The sequence below is a fragment of the Falco rusticolus genome, chromosome Z (assembly GCF_015220075.1).
Source record: "Falco rusticolus isolate bFalRus1 chromosome Z, bFalRus1.pri, whole genome shotgun sequence".
NCBI classification, from domain to species: domain Eukaryota; kingdom Metazoa; phylum Chordata; class Aves; order Falconiformes; family Falconidae; genus Falco; species Falco rusticolus.
Window position 1 is genome coordinate 49,744,847 of NC_051210.1, and position 19,550 is coordinate 49,764,396.

Genomic DNA, 19,550 nt, shown 5'->3' on the forward strand with positions numbered 1-19,550 from the left:
GCCTCTAGGTCAAATTCAGCAGCGAAATAAATAGTGGACAAAGCTTGCTAGAAAATGGCTATAAAGGGGTGTATTTCATCCCGTATTTTGGCATTTAGTGTTTGTAATATTCTGTGCTGAAGGGAAAGAAAGGTGTGGAACAGCCTACATGAGTGAGAGGCAGTGAGATTAAAAGAGGAGATGGAGCAAATTAGAAAATGTTATAAGGCTTTGGCTATTCACAACCTCTTAGAAAATTACACTCCAGCTATTTGTTCGGCTGCTGCTTATGTCACCAGTGTATTTGCTCTGGGATTCAACTGTCCCAAGACTTGCACACAAAAAACCCCAAGCTGAAGTTAATGGGACTGACATGCTGCAAGAAACAGGATAATTATGACCGAGGGTGGTGGTGGTGTAGCCCGACAGGATTGCTTTGCTCATTTGTTTTGTCTTGCTCATTTATTACCCATTGTATGAAACATCTATAATTCTTTAGTTACATATAAATGAGTATTCTGCCAATTAACAGCACAGATCCTCACACCACTGACTGTTGTTCTGTGTCTTGGCCTGCGAGTCTGCTTCAGACACCAGCTTAAAGACTAGATGCTGTTAATGTCTTTGCTTGGGGGTAAGCAAATGTCCCAACATTAAGGTCTGAGTAACTGCAAAGTTTCCATTTTGCCAAGGCAGTCAAAATTCCTGGTATTACAAGATTTCAGTAAATTCTTTCAGCAAATTTATTTTATTTTATTTTATTTTAGTGTAAAAAGCAATAAAAGTATAGTTTGTTCTTAGCAGTGCAAAGTCTTCGTGCACTGGATTCCTATTACAGTTACAACAGCCTTTTTATTTTTTGGCTTGCTTCAGTAGAGTTGTTATAAAATGTCTACAATCCATTAGAACGACAATGTCTAAGTATTTAACAAAGTCTAAGATCAAATTTTTCTAACCTGGATTATTATATTGAGCTTCCATCTTGCACAAATAAGTAGTCACCTGCACAACACCCAAATTTCTTTATGAAAATGTGGAAATAACCTTTTAGTTTCTCTGTTTGCACATTACCTATGCATGCAAATATGTCTTTTGAGAATACCTTCATTTTCATTTCTATGTGTGTAATATATATATATATATATATATATATATATATATATATATATGCAAGAACAGTCAGATTCTTACTAACATTAACTATGGAAAGTTGATCAAATACCAAAAGTTATGGTATTCATATTTTTTCCTTTACAAACACAATCACTGTGTTCACTGTATATCTGTGTATTACTTTCACTGGAAGCAGGAAGCTTCAAAAGGAACTGCTGCCAACAGGACAACAAAGCTCATGATTTTAACCTTTGCCCTGTCATCTGTAAGTCAAAGATCAAAGTTACTCAGTTCCAGAGTTGTTTGCATGCAGCTACTCAACACAACACATGCTTTCAAGGAATTTCTTTGTAAGTACAATTGTAATGTGCAAAACTGAGCGAAACAAAGCAGTCACCTATTTTCATGTTGATTGAAGGTTAAAACCATAGGTCACTCTCAGTTTAAGTTTCCTGGGGTTTGGTTTTGCTCTGTCAGATAATAAAAATTGTGCTTTGCAAAGGAAAGTGTGTAATAAATAAAGTTAGAAGGAAGTTTAATTGGTAGTTCCCGGGATTAACAGTACAAGTGTGAATATGAGAGTACTTACACAATACACAAACTTGTTATGATTGTAATAGTGGCTGCACAAAAGGGGAAGGTTACTGCTTGGTGGAAAAGTCTGTGTTTCCACAGCAAAGGTTCAAGGGTACTATGCAGGAAAAGATTGCATTGGCTGTTTGCTAATCTTTTGTACTGGTGAAGCTTGTTGTGAATTTTTTTTAAGTAGTGATGTAAGGCATGACACGTACCGCTACTTAAGTGCAGGCAAATGTAGGCAATTTTGTTCACCCATCACCTTTAAAAGTGACTCACTTTAATGTGTGTTATAACCAGGGAGCAAATGCTGGCAAGGACCCTCAGTTGCTGCCTGTATCTTTCACTGCTTGATTATGAGCAGAACTATGTGGAGCCTGGTGTCTCCTCTAAAGAACAGCAGCTCTGAAAGTGCACCATGTCCTTCATGATGACACAGACAGCGAATGTCTATTGCCAAAGCAATGTCCTGAAGGAGGACACAAAACACTGGGGTTTTTTTGAGATTTTTTTTTTTGTCCCTTTGGTGTCAATGAGCAGATTGTGCTATTCCATGATGTTGCTCTAATTTGAGAAAACAGATTGTTCAAAACATCTTGTCATTGCTTACAGTGCTGTAAGCATAAATGTGTTCTATTCTCAGAATGCAATTTGCAAGAATCTTGGTTTGTGTGTTTACAGTCATGCAAGATTTGCAGTATACTGCACAGACAGTTGTCTTGCACTTGTTCCCATGCCAGAGGGACTGGAAAAAAGAAAATATTGTTCAAATCCTAAATTTGGACACCAACTTTCATTAAGAGGCTGAATAAAAATTAAAAAATAGTGAGTATTTGCTATGCTTTCATTTAAAAAAAAATACCAAAGATTTTCTTATGTTAAAGAGTAGATTGAGTTTTATCCTTCAGATAAATGAAAACTATCCCACTTCTAATATATTTTTGCTTTGCTTCACAAATTGCTAATACAATTTTCATTTTTTATTAAGTATTTTGTTGTTCACAGTGTCTGTTCACTGGATCTGAATCTTTGCAACGTTATAAAATTCTTGTGTATCCCACCCTTTCATTAAATGTAACCTACACATTCCTAGTTAGCGCTGGAATAAAATGTGCTCAAATACCAAAAGAAGCTCTGGTATTTCTGGCCACAAGTTCAACTATGAAGTCTATGAAATCTTGCAGGGAAACCTATTCCAGCTAAATTTCCAGCCCAGTTTTGCAGACTCAACAGATGTGGATGGTTCAAATAAGCATCTGGACTTTTGATGTTTGCATAAAACTGAATGCTGGCTTTCTGAGGTTCCCCAGATCTGGAGACCTCCCTGCACCTACTGACAAATTCTGAACCAAATCTGAACCAACATTTGTAACTGACCAGTATCAGTTGGCTGAACCAAAACCGTGGACAGAAACAAATCTCTGCCCTAAAATCTTTTCAAGGTGTTCAAGTCTGGAGGCAAGCCTGGTACTTTGGCTACATCTCTGACTGGTATCAGGGGCCAACACCTCAGCTGGGGCAGATGACCATTAGACTATTGACTCCCTAAAATTTCTGGATTACTTTGAAGTAATTTTATTGCTTACTGAATAAACGTATCCCCACAAACAAATTTTTGGGAAGAAAAAAAAGAAAAAAAGAAAACTCAGTTGTATCACCAGGCTCTGGATTCAATTAATTTGTAAGAGTTGAGAAAAGCCCTTTTCTTTTTTAAACCAGACGTTTATTTTTAACAAGGGATGAAATCATTGGAGAACAAAAACTGAGACATCTGTTGTTTTATATCTGTTTATTGTAAGTGCTTAAATGTGAGTTTGGTTTCACACAGTTTTGACATTGTTGCTTCATTAATAATGATTACGTAATTGCAACCACAAAACAAGCTGTAAGGCTGTAACGTTTTCATTACTTATTAGCAAAGAAATCAAAACAAAAGACAGGATCAGCAAGGAGGTAGCAAAGATTTTCATGTTGAAGGTGGTTCATATATAGTATTGCACAGCAGCTGTGTTCTGGATCAAGCTGGTGAAAGTAATTAATAGACATTTCTGTTAAGGAATGTTGTTAAATAATAAAAATCCAAACACCTTTGAAGAACAGGTTTAAGACAGTGAAATTTTGAGTAACAGAAAGGCAAAAAGAACTATTTCACTCACTGTTGCTGTTTGGTAAAGTTGATACGTGTCATGTTGATCAAATAAAAATATTTTTCTGATGTTTTCTGTCATTTTGATTAATTTGTTTCACACCACATGTTCCTACAAACAGCAACTATTTCTAATTGATCTGAAATTTAAAGCAAAGCACTTATTTAAGTCACTGTGGAATTTTATGTTTGGAGTGCAATACTTCTATGCATATTTTTTATTTTTAACATGCTGCAGAAAAATGTACTTTTACTTCTCTGAAAGTTAAAATTTTGAATTATATTTTTTAAGAAGAAGTCAGATTTTTTCATAAATGGAAATTCAGTTTTGTTACTAGCTGCCACAAGATAACCCCTCCTTCACAGACTACTTGGAACAGGCAATGTTCTTTTTTAAATTTCCTAGGCAGAAAGAGTTAGCTATGTGGTAAAGAAAAAGTGTGGTGGCATCAGGCAACACAGTTGTAAATGAGGAAAGCTGGTATCTGGCAAATGATACAACACATCCGTGCACATAGCAGACACCACTTCCGAGAGCAGTACCAGACCACAGTCTATGGTATATTAACCACAGCTTTATTTTTACATATGTGATGAACGTATTCTGGTTTTTCCTTAGTATTTACATCAATTTTCCACTCTGTAGAAGCTGTGCCAGTGTGGACAGTTGCTGTGGTGCCTGAATCAAAGTAGCAGCCACACAGACATGTGCTTTGCAGGTTTTGGGATACTCAGGCCTCTGCTCTACTGGCACCTCTTAAGTTGCCACCCTAAATTGACAATACACTAGGCACATAAGCTTTCCCAAGCAGCAATAAGCCTGAGAAATAGAAGTGCTCAGTGTTTAGCACATCTATAATTGCAAACACAAAGTTTAAACCAAATGAAAACCAAGATGATGTGGTGTTATATCATCAAAGCTTTGCAGGCTCAGATGGAAGGACTAGGGAGGATTGCCAGGCATTTGGAAACAGAGCTGTAACAGAGAGAAACAGGGAGTCTTAAAACAGAGGACGGAGAGCAATTGACTCTGCTAATGGAAGCACATGCAGTATTAAATGAAAGTGTTCCGCACCTTCTTCATAAGGTGGCACTTGGGAGTCCAGTCTCTGCATCCTGTAGGGTATGTTTCTAGCACAGTGTGAGGGGAAAACCAGCCACGTGATTCCAACATTGGTTAATGGGAGCTGTGCTCCTAATCCGTGTTGCACAGTGTAAAATATTTACCTATGCCTTTCTAGTGAGGCTACTTATATAATTTCAAGGGAGGAAGTAGCCAAGGGGAAGCTGCTTTATACCAATTAAATGGAGAAGAATTGGATGGAGGGCAATTCAGTGTATTCACCCTTAAAGGGAGATCTGTGTTTAAACATCTCGATGGGACATTTTTTAATGAAGAACTAAACTGCACACCCTGTGTATGTCAGAAAGGCATAGCTGGGACCTACAACACTGAGTTTCTCTCTGAGGAAGGAGACTAGTGTGCAGTGTAGTCTCCTGCTGGGTGATATATTTATCTTATCAAGATGCTCACAGAGAACTGTGTAAGCATGTATATACATAAATCACTTCACCTCTGGACTATTGATGGGAAAATGTTACAAGGTTAGAAGGCTTAGAAAACACCTCCAAGTATGTTGAGGCTTTTGTCAAAGTTTATCAGATTCTGTCTGATCCTGTGAAGTCTTCTTATTCTTTCTCTTCATCTCGGTTTTAAGTTTTTCTCCACCTTCCTCCCATTGCTGTCATTCTCCACTTGCTCTTCTCCAGCCCTTTCTTCAACTTACTACAGTGCTGCAGCTCCTGTCTCTACAGACAAACAACTCTTGTGCAGATCTTCAGTCTAAGTCCAGACTGAAAGGGCCATATCAGAAGATTGCATAAGATGTCAATAGCTGCATAATATATCAATCTCTTAAGCCACTTTAACCCACTTTGCTAAGGTACAATTGAGCTCTAATCTGCAGTAGTTAACACCCCAAGCACCTAAGAAAGTCTAATGTACGTATTGGGCACCTTTTTGCATGTTGCGTCAACAGAAACTTTCCCTTACTTTGGAAGATACCATCTGACTTACCAGCTCTGTTAATGTTCCTGTGCATCCTACATCTACAGATCAGAAACCTCACAAGCAGATGTTGAAAAGAGCATCCCACCTACTATCAGACCTGGGAAAACTTTACTATGGATACTGCAAATTCAAAAAAAAAAAAACCAACAACAACAAAAAAGAGCACAGCCACAGGATAAGGAATAGTTATAAACTTACTACATTTATCCCATATCTTAAAACAGTCCAGACCTGTGCCTGTTCTTCGGTTCACCATTGCTCAATTATTCTGGTTCATCATGCACAGCCTACTGTAGGAAACAGTTTGGATGCAACTCATGCTGGACATCAATGAAAGTCCAGCTCTGGCCAAGCTAGGCAGACAGCTTTTAGGGCCACACTTTGGTATCAGTGGAGTTACTCAGCACTGGCAAGGGTGTAAGAGAGGTCAGAATCTGGCTTGTGCCGTACCACTGCAATCATACTTGAGAGCTGTGCTAAGATTCACAGGTGAGTATGGCCTGTACCCGCCAAGCCTATCAGCTTGTTGAACCTGGGGTTACGTTTGTTAGCACATTCTCTACATGAGCGGTAACAGACACAATCATCTGGTGTAAGACAATTGTGAAAGATATCATGTACAGTGAGCTCTGGTACACAGTTCTTGCCTCCTCTGATGTATGCAGCTATGAAGGTATTGACCCCTTTTGTCTCCAATGTCCTTCTACCAATGTCCTTCTAGTTTTCCCAGGAAGCAACAATCAGCCAGGCAAAGAATGAACTGCCAGATGCTTCCATCCAACTCCCTCAAGTAAACACAGTTTAGGCAGAGGCGGTGAGGAATGACTGCTCAAGCAGCTCCTGTCTGCTGTACTACCATGTCAGAGGAGGTCACCATGGTTCCCACGGAGTAAGAGAGGTTATAGCTGCTTGGTGAGTGGAGAGCACTTGGGTGTGAGGAGGGCAAGGAGAAGGAAAAGGCTGCAACTCCTTGTCCTACCTCTGCATTTGCCAAATTTATCCTCCTGCTGTGACCTACTCTTGTGCTGAGATCTGTAGTGAGTTGCCTAGAGTACTCCCATGGTCCACTCTCTCATGCACTTTCTTTCTCCTTTTTTTTTTTTTAAAGCTTTTTCATTTGTTTTCTGCATCTCAAAACAAGTCATTCAGAAAGACACTACATACCAAGAATTATCATGCATCCTTTCTCACAAAAAAAAGAGTAATCCTTCTGTGGTGTACCTCTGGCTTAGGAGCAGCATCTGCTGCTTCCCAAAAAACTGGGAAACCTGAGAAAGCTGGATGAACATGCACTTTTACATACTGTTCTAAAGACAAGAAGCTGAGGAATTTGAGAAAGGATTGGCTTACTCTTCTTCCCAAGCACTTCCTTAAGCTGTAGTCGCCTCCCCCAAGAAGTGCAAGACAGTCCTGAAAAGAATGAAATGGTAAGTCTGGGAGGATTGCAACACATGGGTGTCCTGGTGTGTTTCTGATCAATTGCTCAATTTAGGACCTGCTGATGCAACCCAGTCTGGCTTCCATGCAAACAGAGACAGTGAACTGGGGAAAAAAAGACAGGCTTCCTTTGGTATTTTAACTGGAGGACGGCTTATCTTCCTTAGTTGTTTTTTTTTTATTATTATTATTTTGAAAAATAACACAAAATTACACAAAAAGAAGGCAAAATTATGAGTAACCCCAGGAAATCATGAGTAATAACAAAGATCTAGGAAGCACCTTAAGTCTTAAAAGTCTTCTGCATCCTATAACCCCAGGACATGCTGAAAGGTAAGCAGAGGTATCCTGAAGAAATCCAACTAGGACAGAGCTTCTGCCCAATGAAAATTCAAACTACTTTTCACGTATTTGTTACCATAAACTATTTCAGAAGCCAGTGTTCTGTGTTCTTATTCTACCCTCATGAGCTCATTCTTGCAAGTGCCAAGCTTTAGCCAGCTGTCCCTTAACGGTGCATCTCTTGAGCTACTAGGGCAGCCAGGAAAGAATTTGTTTGTCCTTCCCACCCACTCCCATTCAGTTAGGACATCTAAAGACTTAGCTTGTGACATCCTCACCTGTGGCAGATTACAGGGCCATGGAAGGTAAGGAGGAGTAACTAATGGTAAACAGCTTGAGGTACCAACAGCAGTTTCAGAGCTGGCTTCTCACTAGGTTTGGGCAAGAAGGGAGAATGAAGAAGACTGCAATATCTGTGGAAGCGTATAGAAAGTCAGAGAAGGCAGCAGGTAGCTGTGTTCACCTCAGTGTTCATCAAGGGTGCTGGGCTCTGCTGGGGATGTAGACAAGACCCACATTTCTACCCACCTCTACTGCAGGGCTGCACCAGTTACTCTGATTACAAGGAGAGGTCTCTGCAATGCAAGGATGCACCAGCTCACTTGGAGGAACACCAGTCACACTGGCCTTGTCGACAGTAGCCACACCAGCACCCTCCTGCTGAGCCACACTCCTGTGCAAAGGCACTTCCCCCCTGGTCCAAGGGTCCCAAATATGTCACACACAGCAAGCCTAAGAAAGCGGTGGTTACAAGGAGTTCGTGGTATCTGTACCTCTTGCTGATGCCTGCAGGTTCCTCAGGGCCAGAGGTCCCTTCCCTGCTGCAGCAAAACCGCCTCTACTCCCCATATGGGGGGACAAAAAACCCTTCCGTATGTGTTTTTACCCTTCAGCCATGGTGGAGTGGGTGACTGGATGATTCCCTTCTCTCCTCAGAAAAGTGATTGCTTCAGCAAATGTTCCTCCAAACAAAATGGACAACCACTCCCCGTAGAACAACATACAAGATGAACATGGGTTTATCAAGTAGCCAGTCTTTCCTACTTCACCACTCTAACATCTTTGTCTACTGCATTGCTCTGTGTTCTTTTATACCAATATAAATTCTTTATGCAACAGTCCTACCAGAATTGCATCCTTGAACTGTTGTTTCCCTATCGAAACTAACAATTAACAAAAGTAGGTCATGCACCAGACATGGGCCCCTCAAAGTGCTGTGTGGAAAGGTGGAGAGGAGAAGGGAGAGAAACGGTAGGAATAAAGACCTTCCCCAAGGGTTTGGAGTCTGGAGAGGAGGCACATGCTGTATTGTCATGTGAAGAAACCTCTATACGTTGGCAAGTGCAAGCAAGCTGAATTGGTTTCACAGAGAGAGGCTGCTAGCTAGGAGAAAGCCCTGAAAGCCGCTGCACACTTAACAGCTCTCTAGAGACTGCCTGATCTATTGGAAGACCAAAAAATCAAGAGAAAACATTTAAAAGCAGCCCATTCCTTCTCACTGGGAGCTGGCTCAAGTAAGCCAAAGTGCAGTCGCAGTGCGCGAGGAAAGCCCCCACCCCTTGTTTACTGGGCCATCTTCAGTTTAGCATGGGCCCACAGAGGAGCAGGGAGGTGGCTTCCCACCTCCACCAGCGGGCACAGGAGGCAGACCACCCTGGCCCGTGAGGGCCAGCTGGGAACCCTCTGAGTCTACCCAGACGCAGCCTGGCCAGAGGCACTGCTAGGGCTACAGCCTGGCGTGGACTACTCAGGGAAAGACAGGGAACATAAACACTGGCTTTGTTCTGGTCTGGCCCTCAGAGGCAGGTGAGAAACAAAGAGCAATTCCCCATGGTGGCATCCTCCAGTGTCTGCAGAAGCAGAGTAAACAAAACTAAGGGTTGTGAAACCTCACACCCTTAGTTTTGTGAACAAACTGTCTGTTAACTTAGTTTCAAACCTGTGAACAGGTTTGGGCCACCAGTCTGGGTGCTGTGTTTTTGCACGTGTGCTGGTTAGAGAGCATGGTCTGGAAGAGGAGACATACAGCATATGCTGCCTTATGTAAAAAATTAAAATAATAATTGAAAAGCTTCCATGGAAGCCATGAGACTGACAGGAGGCCTCTTGCTTCTTACCAGACTGCAGGCCCACCACTTAATTTGCTCTTCTCACCCTCCACTGCTGGGTCAGCCACCAGAGCACGCTGGAATTCACCTACCACTGGCCTTGGGGTACTCTAGGTGAGATCAGAGCCCTCGCACGGTTGCTGTGCAGGGAGCTGCCTGGATGCTCTTGTTTACTAGTGCCACCCAGGCATCGTTTGTAAAGGTGCCTGAGGTGGCTAGCAGTGGCGGATGGTCGCAAGAGGGAGCTAGTGACAGCGCTCCTGCTGTCTGGTCCAGCCTGGTAAGGACTCAGGGTGGAGACACCTCTGCACCGTTATGAACAACACTGCTGTTGGAGGGCCTCAAACTGGGGACTCGATGCAGCTTCTTGGCATATGCTTCTGGTGGCACTCCCTCCTCTCTGTGGCATCTTTCACTGCCCTGGGTGAAACACCCCAAGGTCCTCTCACTGGCAGGCAGAAAGCCCTGCAGACCCTGTAGTAAGGTGGCAGTACCCTCTTGCTTGCCCACGTGCACCCAGCAGGAGCTGGCCAGGCCTTCCCAGGGGAAGAGCTGTTTCCATGGACTTGGTGAAGAGGGCACAAGAAGGTGCCACAGGCTTCTTGGGCTGGTTGCTGTGCTCACTCGGTGAGACAGAGTGCTAGGCTTTTCTAGACATAGCTGCAGGGCAGATGTATCTGCATGTCTAATGTGAGCCCTACACATGGCCAGCAAATACTGTTCCCAGACAGGCTTGAATCCCTTCTTTCTCTTATCTGTAAAATCACGGTGACACAGGGGAGGCGGATAGCGAGCAATTGCTCTCTGTAAGAACTAGGGAGTGGCAAATGGAGTTAGTGGGAGGTATGTTCAAAACAAACAAAAGTCGTTCATGCAGAGTACAAAGACTTCATACGGAGCAGGACCAGCTCTGCTGATCCACTATTGCTGTATGGATCTAACTGTGGTAACTTAGACATTTTATTCTTTATCCACAGCCCTGTGAAATAATTGGCTAATTGAGAGCTCTGCTTCCTGCAGGAAAGAATGAGAGTAAGGTCTGACAGGCTTACAGGTAGCCTGTAGCCTTAACCTGTAGTCTTAACCTGTAGTCTTTTAGCAGAAAAACAGTCAGCAGATACGTGAGTGGCTCTAAACAGTGTGTTGCAGGAAGATGTACACAAGTTACCAGACAAAAGCACAGCCACTTTTGACTTCTCAGCTGTCCCTGTTAGCTCAGCCTTATCCAACAGCACTCTGCAGAGGTGTCATTACAAAAGGGTGGCTGAGCAAGCTCTTGTCTACTTTCAGTTCAGCTGTGAAGTGCAGGACTCAAGAAATAATTCCAGCAACATATTGTTACTGCCGTGTTGTTGATGTCCCAGTTTGAATTTTAGTGCTGGCAGGTGCAGTTTTCTTCCTCGTGTGAAAGGGTGTCTGTATATGCTAAATAGTGCTGCTAAGTTTGCTGTGCGTTCTGACCTGAAATAAAAGAGAGAAAGGAAGGGAAGGGAGGGAGAGAGGGAAGTTGGGAGGGAAGGAAGGCGGTGGGGAAAGAAAGGAAGAACAAAAGAGAGAAACAGAGGAATAAAAAGAAAGACAAGAGAGGGAGGGAAGGAAGGAAGGAAGGAAGGAAGGAAGGCAGGCAGGCAAGGAGGAAAAGGAAGAGCAAGAGAGCAAGAGAAAAGCCAGAGCTCTTTTAGCCTCCTTGTGAGGTCTAGAAGGTTTCATTACCAGTGATAATTTAGCTAACAAGCATCTGACCTGAAGCATCTTACACAGCTGTTTGGTCCTTTCTTCACTTTAAAAATAAAACCTCCAGCCCCTGTTGGATAAGCTTGCATGGCAAGGGAGATTTAATCCATACCAAGATTTTGGTCAGATATTTTTCAAACACTGGCATAAATTTTTAATTTGGACTTTGATATCCAAACAGGCCCAGCTGTAGTCCTCCTGGGGATCCTTCCAGAGGCCTGGACTTTGAACAGACTGTGCAGCAAACAGCAGAGACTACTGAAAATTCTAACGGCTGATGCTGAACTACCGAGCACTACAATAAACTGGAAATCAACACATCCTGCCACTTGGAGGGACTGTTTAGAAAGAGCTTCTCAAAGGAGAACAAATGGAAATGTAGTACATAGAGGCAGGAAATACTGGTGCATTTGTGTCCCCATCTGGGAAATATTCTGGGAATGATCTCAGTAACACAGGATTAACACCTTGAAACGAGAAAAGCAAATAAACATGACTGGATACAGTTTCATTATTTGCTTCATTCTTTTTTTCGATTTCCTCTTCACATTGCATGTACTATGTACACTTTTCTTCTAGATGTGGTGCTAGATAACCATATGTTAACTCTTTGGATGCTGAGCAATAAAACAATCTAAAAAGACATTTTTCCTTTCCTATAGCAAGCCTAAATCTTCTTAGATCTTCCAAGATGTCACTTCCCTGCAGGTTATGGCCAGCTGCTGCTTTGTCAGACCAGCAAGCTGAGAACTTGCAACATCTTAAAGACTTTTTCCTACTGCTTGAGGTCCAATACCCATTAGAAGTGTCAGGCTTTGATATGCTAATATCTAATCTTACCAGTACAAATTAATGCTACAGACACTCTGTATGATCTTGAAGTTTCACTGGAAAACTGCGCTTTGAATAAATAGGGAGATCAAAGTCATTACACCTTGGTTAATTAAGAATGCTTGAGTCACCTGGGCTTGAAACAGGAAAAACTGACCATGCTATAACAGCTGATGTGGGTAAGTATTTGCTCACCATTCTCTGACACCACATAGTCCCTGCCACCTTTAGAAGATGGCAGATTCAGCTGCCTTTCTAGAGGTCCTAATGGACTGGAATCCTTCAAATTGTTTATTATGTTTTATAAAGGATTCCTTAAACTTTTACCTGCAAAATAAAAATGTATTTTCGCACTGGTGAACCTTATAATAGAAATCATGTTAGAAAAATTATCTCAGAAGGATGTCCGCCATCTTTTTTTCTGTTGTGCCTGGCTTTAACCAACCATTACATGTGTCACGTTTCATGAGCACCAAATTAATTAACAAAAAGAAAGTGAAATAAGAGATGTCAACTAAAAAAAATTATATTTTTTAAATCATTTTATGAAGAGGCAGACAGATAGGGAAGAGTACTTTGTTTTTGAAGACTCTGGCAATGATAAAAAGTGCCAAACTGGAACCCCTGGAGGATGAAGTTCTTGTTGACACTGATTAATACATGATACACTGTCATTTTCCCCGGCAAAATGACTAGCTCTACCATTCTGAGAAGAGACATGATTTGCTTCATAGACCTTCTTGCTGAAACTATTGTGGTCTGCTTTTGTGATATGAACTCACTTCTCCAGGAGCTGGACTCTGTCCACCAGCTTACTTCAGGGGTTCTGAAATGACAAGATATTTCAATAATTTATTAGCTTGATCTGATCTGAAATGGTAAAAATTTTCCCTATGTATGTCAAGCCCATAGATTATATAGTCCACTGATTGCCTGGTTTTGTGGCACCTGAGTTGGAAAACTAGACAGCCTCAAAACAATCTAAGTCACTTGAGTTTAATCTTTGCTTATTAAGCTCACCAACCATATTTCACTGAAGATCTTGATTTTCTCATGAATCTATAGGGAAGTGAAAAAAAGGCCTGCACAATACAGGAAAATCTCTTGAAACAAGCCAATGTTCTTCAAAGTCTTGTATTATGGAGAGGGCCAAGAAACAACTGTAAATGGAAATCAGGCTCTCCAAAGTAGCTGACTTTATGCAAAGCAGGCAAATGCAGTCAAAACACTTACGGCAATCAATTGAAGTTGTTGGGTAAAGTTTTTTCCATGTCCCATAAATTATTGAACAGTTAATTTCGTCTTTGTGCCTGGAAGACATTCTAGCTTTAGGATGACAGCTTTATCCATTAAAGGGAGTGTGGTGACAGCAGTACAGAGAGTGCTGAGAATGCAGGGAGAGAAGGCCCATTCTGAGCTGCATTACCACTGAGAAATACAGGGACACATCAACATCTTAATCAATATGTGAGAGTCAATTACTAGGGAAGCACAAGGCTTAAGCAGGATCTGATTATTAGGTTCATGTTTAGTCCACCAAATGGGTGAAATCAATATGAAGCTGAATATCATATAGAAAATACATGACCATCCACTCTTACCCAACCTTTCTCCGCTCCTTATTCCCTCTTGGGCCAGATTCACACATGCCTCTCCTCTCTCTTTTTCATATTGCGAAGGCAGATCTCAAGGCAGGCAGCAAAAAGGACAGGAACAAAATAAATTGCAAAAGGGTCAAACTCTATCATCAGAGATAGGAAGACAAGCCCTGTGTGGTTACAAAGGTACATTTCTGGAGATAAATATCCTTCTGGAAGAAAAGGTGTAATCCTTCACAAACCTGTGTTTCTGTTTTCCTCCCCTTTGGAGGATTCAGCAGATCAAGACACTTACTAAGTACTGGGAGTGCAAGCAGCACAGAGAGCTGGGTTTTTTTGGTGGGGTTTTTTTTGGTTTTTTGGTTGTTGTTTTTTTAATGGAAGACAGCTAAGGTGCTATCTGGGTTGCTCACTCTAAATATATATTCTAGGTAGTTCCATGGGTTTGAAAAAGAGATGAGGATGCATGAATGGAAACAAGAATAAAATTTGGTGGCAATATCTTTAATGTAGAAGTCAATTCAGCTGTTTTATCTGCTCCCTATGCTCGTTGATTTGATTATTTTTTGGAAGCGAAGTCAACAGAGCAGAATCATTGCATTTGCAGGTACAGCATGAATACATGAAATAGCTAGTTTCATCAATAACCAGACATTTTGCATCCATTTTTTGGCCAGCTGTGGTGGTTCCATTTTAAGGGGAAAGGTCAGATGGTGAAAGCAGTGACTGAATATTGGGAACTGAATCCTTCACTTGCTGAAGAGACTGGATTTCTGCTGGAAGCAATTCCATCTTTAAGTCCTTGAAAATTTGTAAATGTATGGAAAAAACAGCAATTAAAAGTGGCTTCTATAAAGTGTGAAAAGAATGAATAGTGTTATCTGATCTGGCAGTACAAAAGACTGTCTATGGCAGGTACTTGTTACACTGAGGTATAAGACCTATGCCTGAAAAAAAAGAACAAAGGCAGCCTTTAGAAGCACCGCAGAGTCACTACGGACCTGCCCTGAAGTCAACTCTAATACCAGGGTTCGCTTCCATGATGCAAGGTCATACTATACTTAAGTCTTCAAAGTCATCTTCAGGTGTGGTGGCACCCTCAGTGATGACCCAGCAGAGCAGGGGAAATAGAAAGCCTTGGTCTCTTCTGCATAGGGAGGCCTCAGCACCTGGAGTCCCCCTGAACTTAGCCTAAAAATCCCCAGTCTTGGGTGACAAGACAATGGAAGCAGCAAATGGGGAAGGTGTGGCTGGAGAGCAAACTCCACTTGGTATCTGGCATTAGGAGAAGCACGGCTGACTAGCTCAGCTGCAGCACAGCCTTAGTCTGTACCATGACAGAAGCCAGTGTGTATTGGTCTGAAGATCTGGGAGAGTCTGAGAAACCTCCTGTTCCCACCTAGGCAGAGTGAAAGACTCCCTGTGGCGTGTTGAGAACATGCACATACCTGGCAGGTAACGTGGTCTTCCTCCTTTTCTGCTACCAAGGAGGTAATTAAAAAGCAGTGTAAAGCAACAGTTTCAGGGTGGAAAAGGTGTGTCCTAGAAATTTGAAAAGCAAACAAAAATAGGCTGATGTCAGCCACCATGTGGAACTTTCTCACCTTTGTTTTTATCAGAGAAAAAAATGTGAGAAAAAATTGGCAGTGTAAAGGGATATTGAAAGCATGACATATTTGTCTGTTAAGTATAAATATGAACAGCTATGGAGATCTGGTGCTATGGTGCTAGGTTTTAACTCCAGTAACATTCATCTAGTGCCAGGAAACACTAGATTTAGTACCTGAGGGATTGCAGTCTCAAATACCTTCTACATTTTTTTTAATATGCTGCCAAGAATTTAAATTGGTAAAAGCTGGGGACTGACAAAAACTTGATCCCCAAGAGCTTTTCTGGCACAGGTTTATCAGGGAATATGGTACCATTATTTTTATTATAATTATTTTTTTTGGTGGTGGTCGGGGAGCTCATTTATAACTCTGTGACTTCTACTCCCAGATGTATTTTTAAAAATCTTAAATAAACAAAGGGTTTGATTTTCTTGGTGGCGCTAGGAGCTCTCATTCATTTTATATACAATATGCCTTCTTGGATTGTAGTCATTTAAACATATTTCTTGAAAGGTCAAGAGCAGGCAACAGGAAAAAAACCTGACTGTGGGGTACACATTGCCTTGAAACTACTACCACCCATCTGGTGCCTCTCTGTTCCAGTGTGGGATGATCTTACAATATGTAGCAAAATAAGTTAGGCAACTCTCTCAGGCCCAGTCCTGCTTTCACTGTAGTCAACAATGACCATGTGTTTTGCAGTACACATGTAATGGGAGCAGGCATCTCACAGGAAAATGTGGGTTTGCAAAGGAAAGGCTGGACTTCTGTTGAAGATAGACGTCTAACAAAATGACACTTAACCTTTATTGGATTAATAGTAACCTTTCTATCTTCTCACTAGATGGAAGGTCCCTGTGATGCCTGAATGAAAAGAGAAGCCAAGAATCCCTCTCTTACACTGCAGTTGTGACAGAAGGACCCAAATTAGTCGATGTAAAGTCTAAATTCATCTTACAACACTGGGTAGGAAAGTGAAGGGGGATCTAATATGCGTGCTGATCGCACTGTCTGTATTGCAGTCCTGGGGAACTGCCTTGGCCCCATTGGAGACTGCAGTGGAGACTGCTAGGATAGCCTGAATCTGTGAAGATGAGGACTGCCTTCAGTCTCCACCTTCAAGCTTTATGCAGCTGGGCTGCAAACCTTTTACACGTATCAAACAGGCAACTATGAATAAGACCACTGTCAAATAGGTTTAGTCACTTACTCAAGGTGATATAGCAAATGAGTAGAATAGAGAGTAAAATCACAGAAGTTTCTGATTCCCAGATTTATGCTCCTTTCATTAGGTCAGACTGCAGCCAACAACAGCACGTATGAAACATGAAGGTAATATATACAATACTATCTTTACGGTCCCACATTGCTCTCAAATGCCATAACCAGATCTCCCTAAATGTACTTTCAAGTTCACTCAGTAACAATTTATAGGGTTTGGTGGTTTTTTGTGAAAAGAATTTGTCATCTTGTCCCCTGAACAGACACAGTACAGCTTGCACTGGCTGGAATGCCTTCAGTTTTACTATACAATTAAGTTTGATCTCTTAGGACTTGTACTCTTTCTGATACCTGTGGTATGGCTAAGCTATCCATTGGGTTATTTTTTTCCCTGTAGCTCAAAATACAAGATAAAATTCCTTCCACCTGTTGGACAAAATAAATGTTTTCTGTTGTATAGAAGCTATGTAGGTTTTGGTCTTCTGTTGCATTTTGCAGTTAAAAGAACAAGCACAATAGTTTTCTTATTAAAAGAATTATTGCTTAGGTTTATAGTATGCCTTTTACCTTGAAGGAACACAAAACACTTTTCAAATTGCAGCTTGGACCTGGCAAGCTTCTGTGCCCTCACAGCGTCCTGTTGACTTGAATGATGTTCCCAACGCATAAAGATTTCTCCATATGGATCCACTTGCAGATCTGGCCCTCAAGGCACAATTTGTCCCTATGCCAAGAGAATAAAAGCACTTTGAAGAAAGGAAACTTTATACGTTTCAGCTCAGAGTTTCCACCTGGGCTTTGTTCCTTGTGGAAGGAGAGGGGTTATGAGCTTCCAAGAGCCATGGGTGTTCTAGGACCTGCCGAAGAGCCCAGCACCAGAGCCCCATTTCTTTCTGGCCCCTTCACAACACTGCTTTCTGAGTGGCCATGTTCCCTTTTCTGCATGCTGCTGCACATGAAAGCTACCCCTCCTACACGCTCCTTCCATTCATCTGAAGGAGTACAGACACCCACACATGCACATGGCATGCATTCACCATCCATGGCAGTGAGAAGATTTGGATTGTTCCCCCTGCAAGAGGGGACACTGGCAGCACTAGGGATGATGGTACTGCAACTGAAAGTCTGTACTCGAAGTAGGAAATATGCCTCAACAGATGACTGAGCATAATCTCAGCAAAGGTCCCTGTGCAGTCTTTCACAGAACTGAATGACTGGGAGCAGGCAACTGCAGAGTCAGTACCTTCCCCAGTCTCCTTCCCTGAGATGTAACATATGAATGGGTTTCTCCTGCTCTCCAAAAGCAAAAATAATTCCCAAGCACTTTATAAATAGTGTTCAGTCTGTATGACGCCCTGTAGAAATTCAGCCACCATTGACACGATGATTCAATAAGGAAGCATTGTGCCTCATTGGTATCATGGATGGAATTTAGCAGGCTGAATACACACAGAAGTTTAGTTAGCCTACCCAGATTAATATCACTACTCACTAAAAAATTGCACAAAATATCTGGAGACTATAAGGGCAAACACTTTCACTTTAAGCTAACTTCCAACCACAGTCCACATAAAAGCCCCAGACATATGTTCATTTCTTTCTCTGTGTAAAGGTCGTACATACCCATTAGTATATGTAATTGGTTGTAGACTACATATGCAAGTGTATAAACTGCTAGTATAATTTCCTGCAGAGTCTTCATTTACACTGACAGTTTCTGGTGCAAGTAGGAAACAAATAGGTCCACCTCATGGTTTGGGGGGCTGAAGGGAACACAGATGTAAGAACCATGACTTTAGTATGGAAGGGTTAAAATCTTACCGAAGAAGTTGCAAATTAATAACACGGGAAACAAATTCTCGAATTTGGGCTTCTGAAAGTGGTTTGCAGGCATGACAGTGCAGGTTGTCCCCACACTAAATTTATAGTGAATTTGTGGTAACTTGCTGAGTAGCTGTTTTTATGTAAAATTATTTAACAAATGGTTTCACGCTGTTCTATAAATAGCCAATATATACTTTTTCCTGTTAATATGGGCCCTTTGTCACTCTGGATAGGTACTCTTTAAAAATATATGTATAAAAGTGTATTCTTTTAGAATACATTTAGTCCAAGAAACATGCACATCCAGTTAAATCCCTTGTTCAGCCTTTCTACTTGAAGCATGTGTTCATTAATTGCTTGAATGTTCCACATTGTCATAACTAGCTAGAAGCATCCTAGCTGAATATGCTCCACACAATCACCTCAGATCAATGCGGTGGTAGGTCTCCTTTTATCCTTAGTCCAATAACCCCCCTCCAACAACAGAGGTCCTTTGCAGGCACAGGGCCCTGATTTATGTTTAATGCAGCAGTGTTTTTACTGCTTTTGGCACAAGATGTTTGAAAGAGGTGAAAAAGACACACAGGCAAAAAGTCTGTTTAGAAAACAATTCCAGCATAAGCACCATATGCCTTCAATTCATAGGTTCATTTCCAGGCAAGCCACCGCAGCAAGCGCAACAATTAGATCCCTTTTTAATTTTTTCCCCTTTAAGGCGGGGGGGTGGGGGGGTGGGGGGGGTGAGCAGGGGGGTGTCATTTCCTTCCTATAGGATTTTTTATTAGGTTTTTTTTTAACCATTATTCTTTCCTTCTCCTGGTTTACTGCCTTGTATCTATCTACCCCTCAGGAGTTTAAAACCCTCAAGTAAGTATTATTAGATTTTTAAAGTGTATTTTCTGATTGTGTCTGTGCGTGCCTCTGTTGAAGGAAGTCGAACCCTCATACACCAAGGAGCAG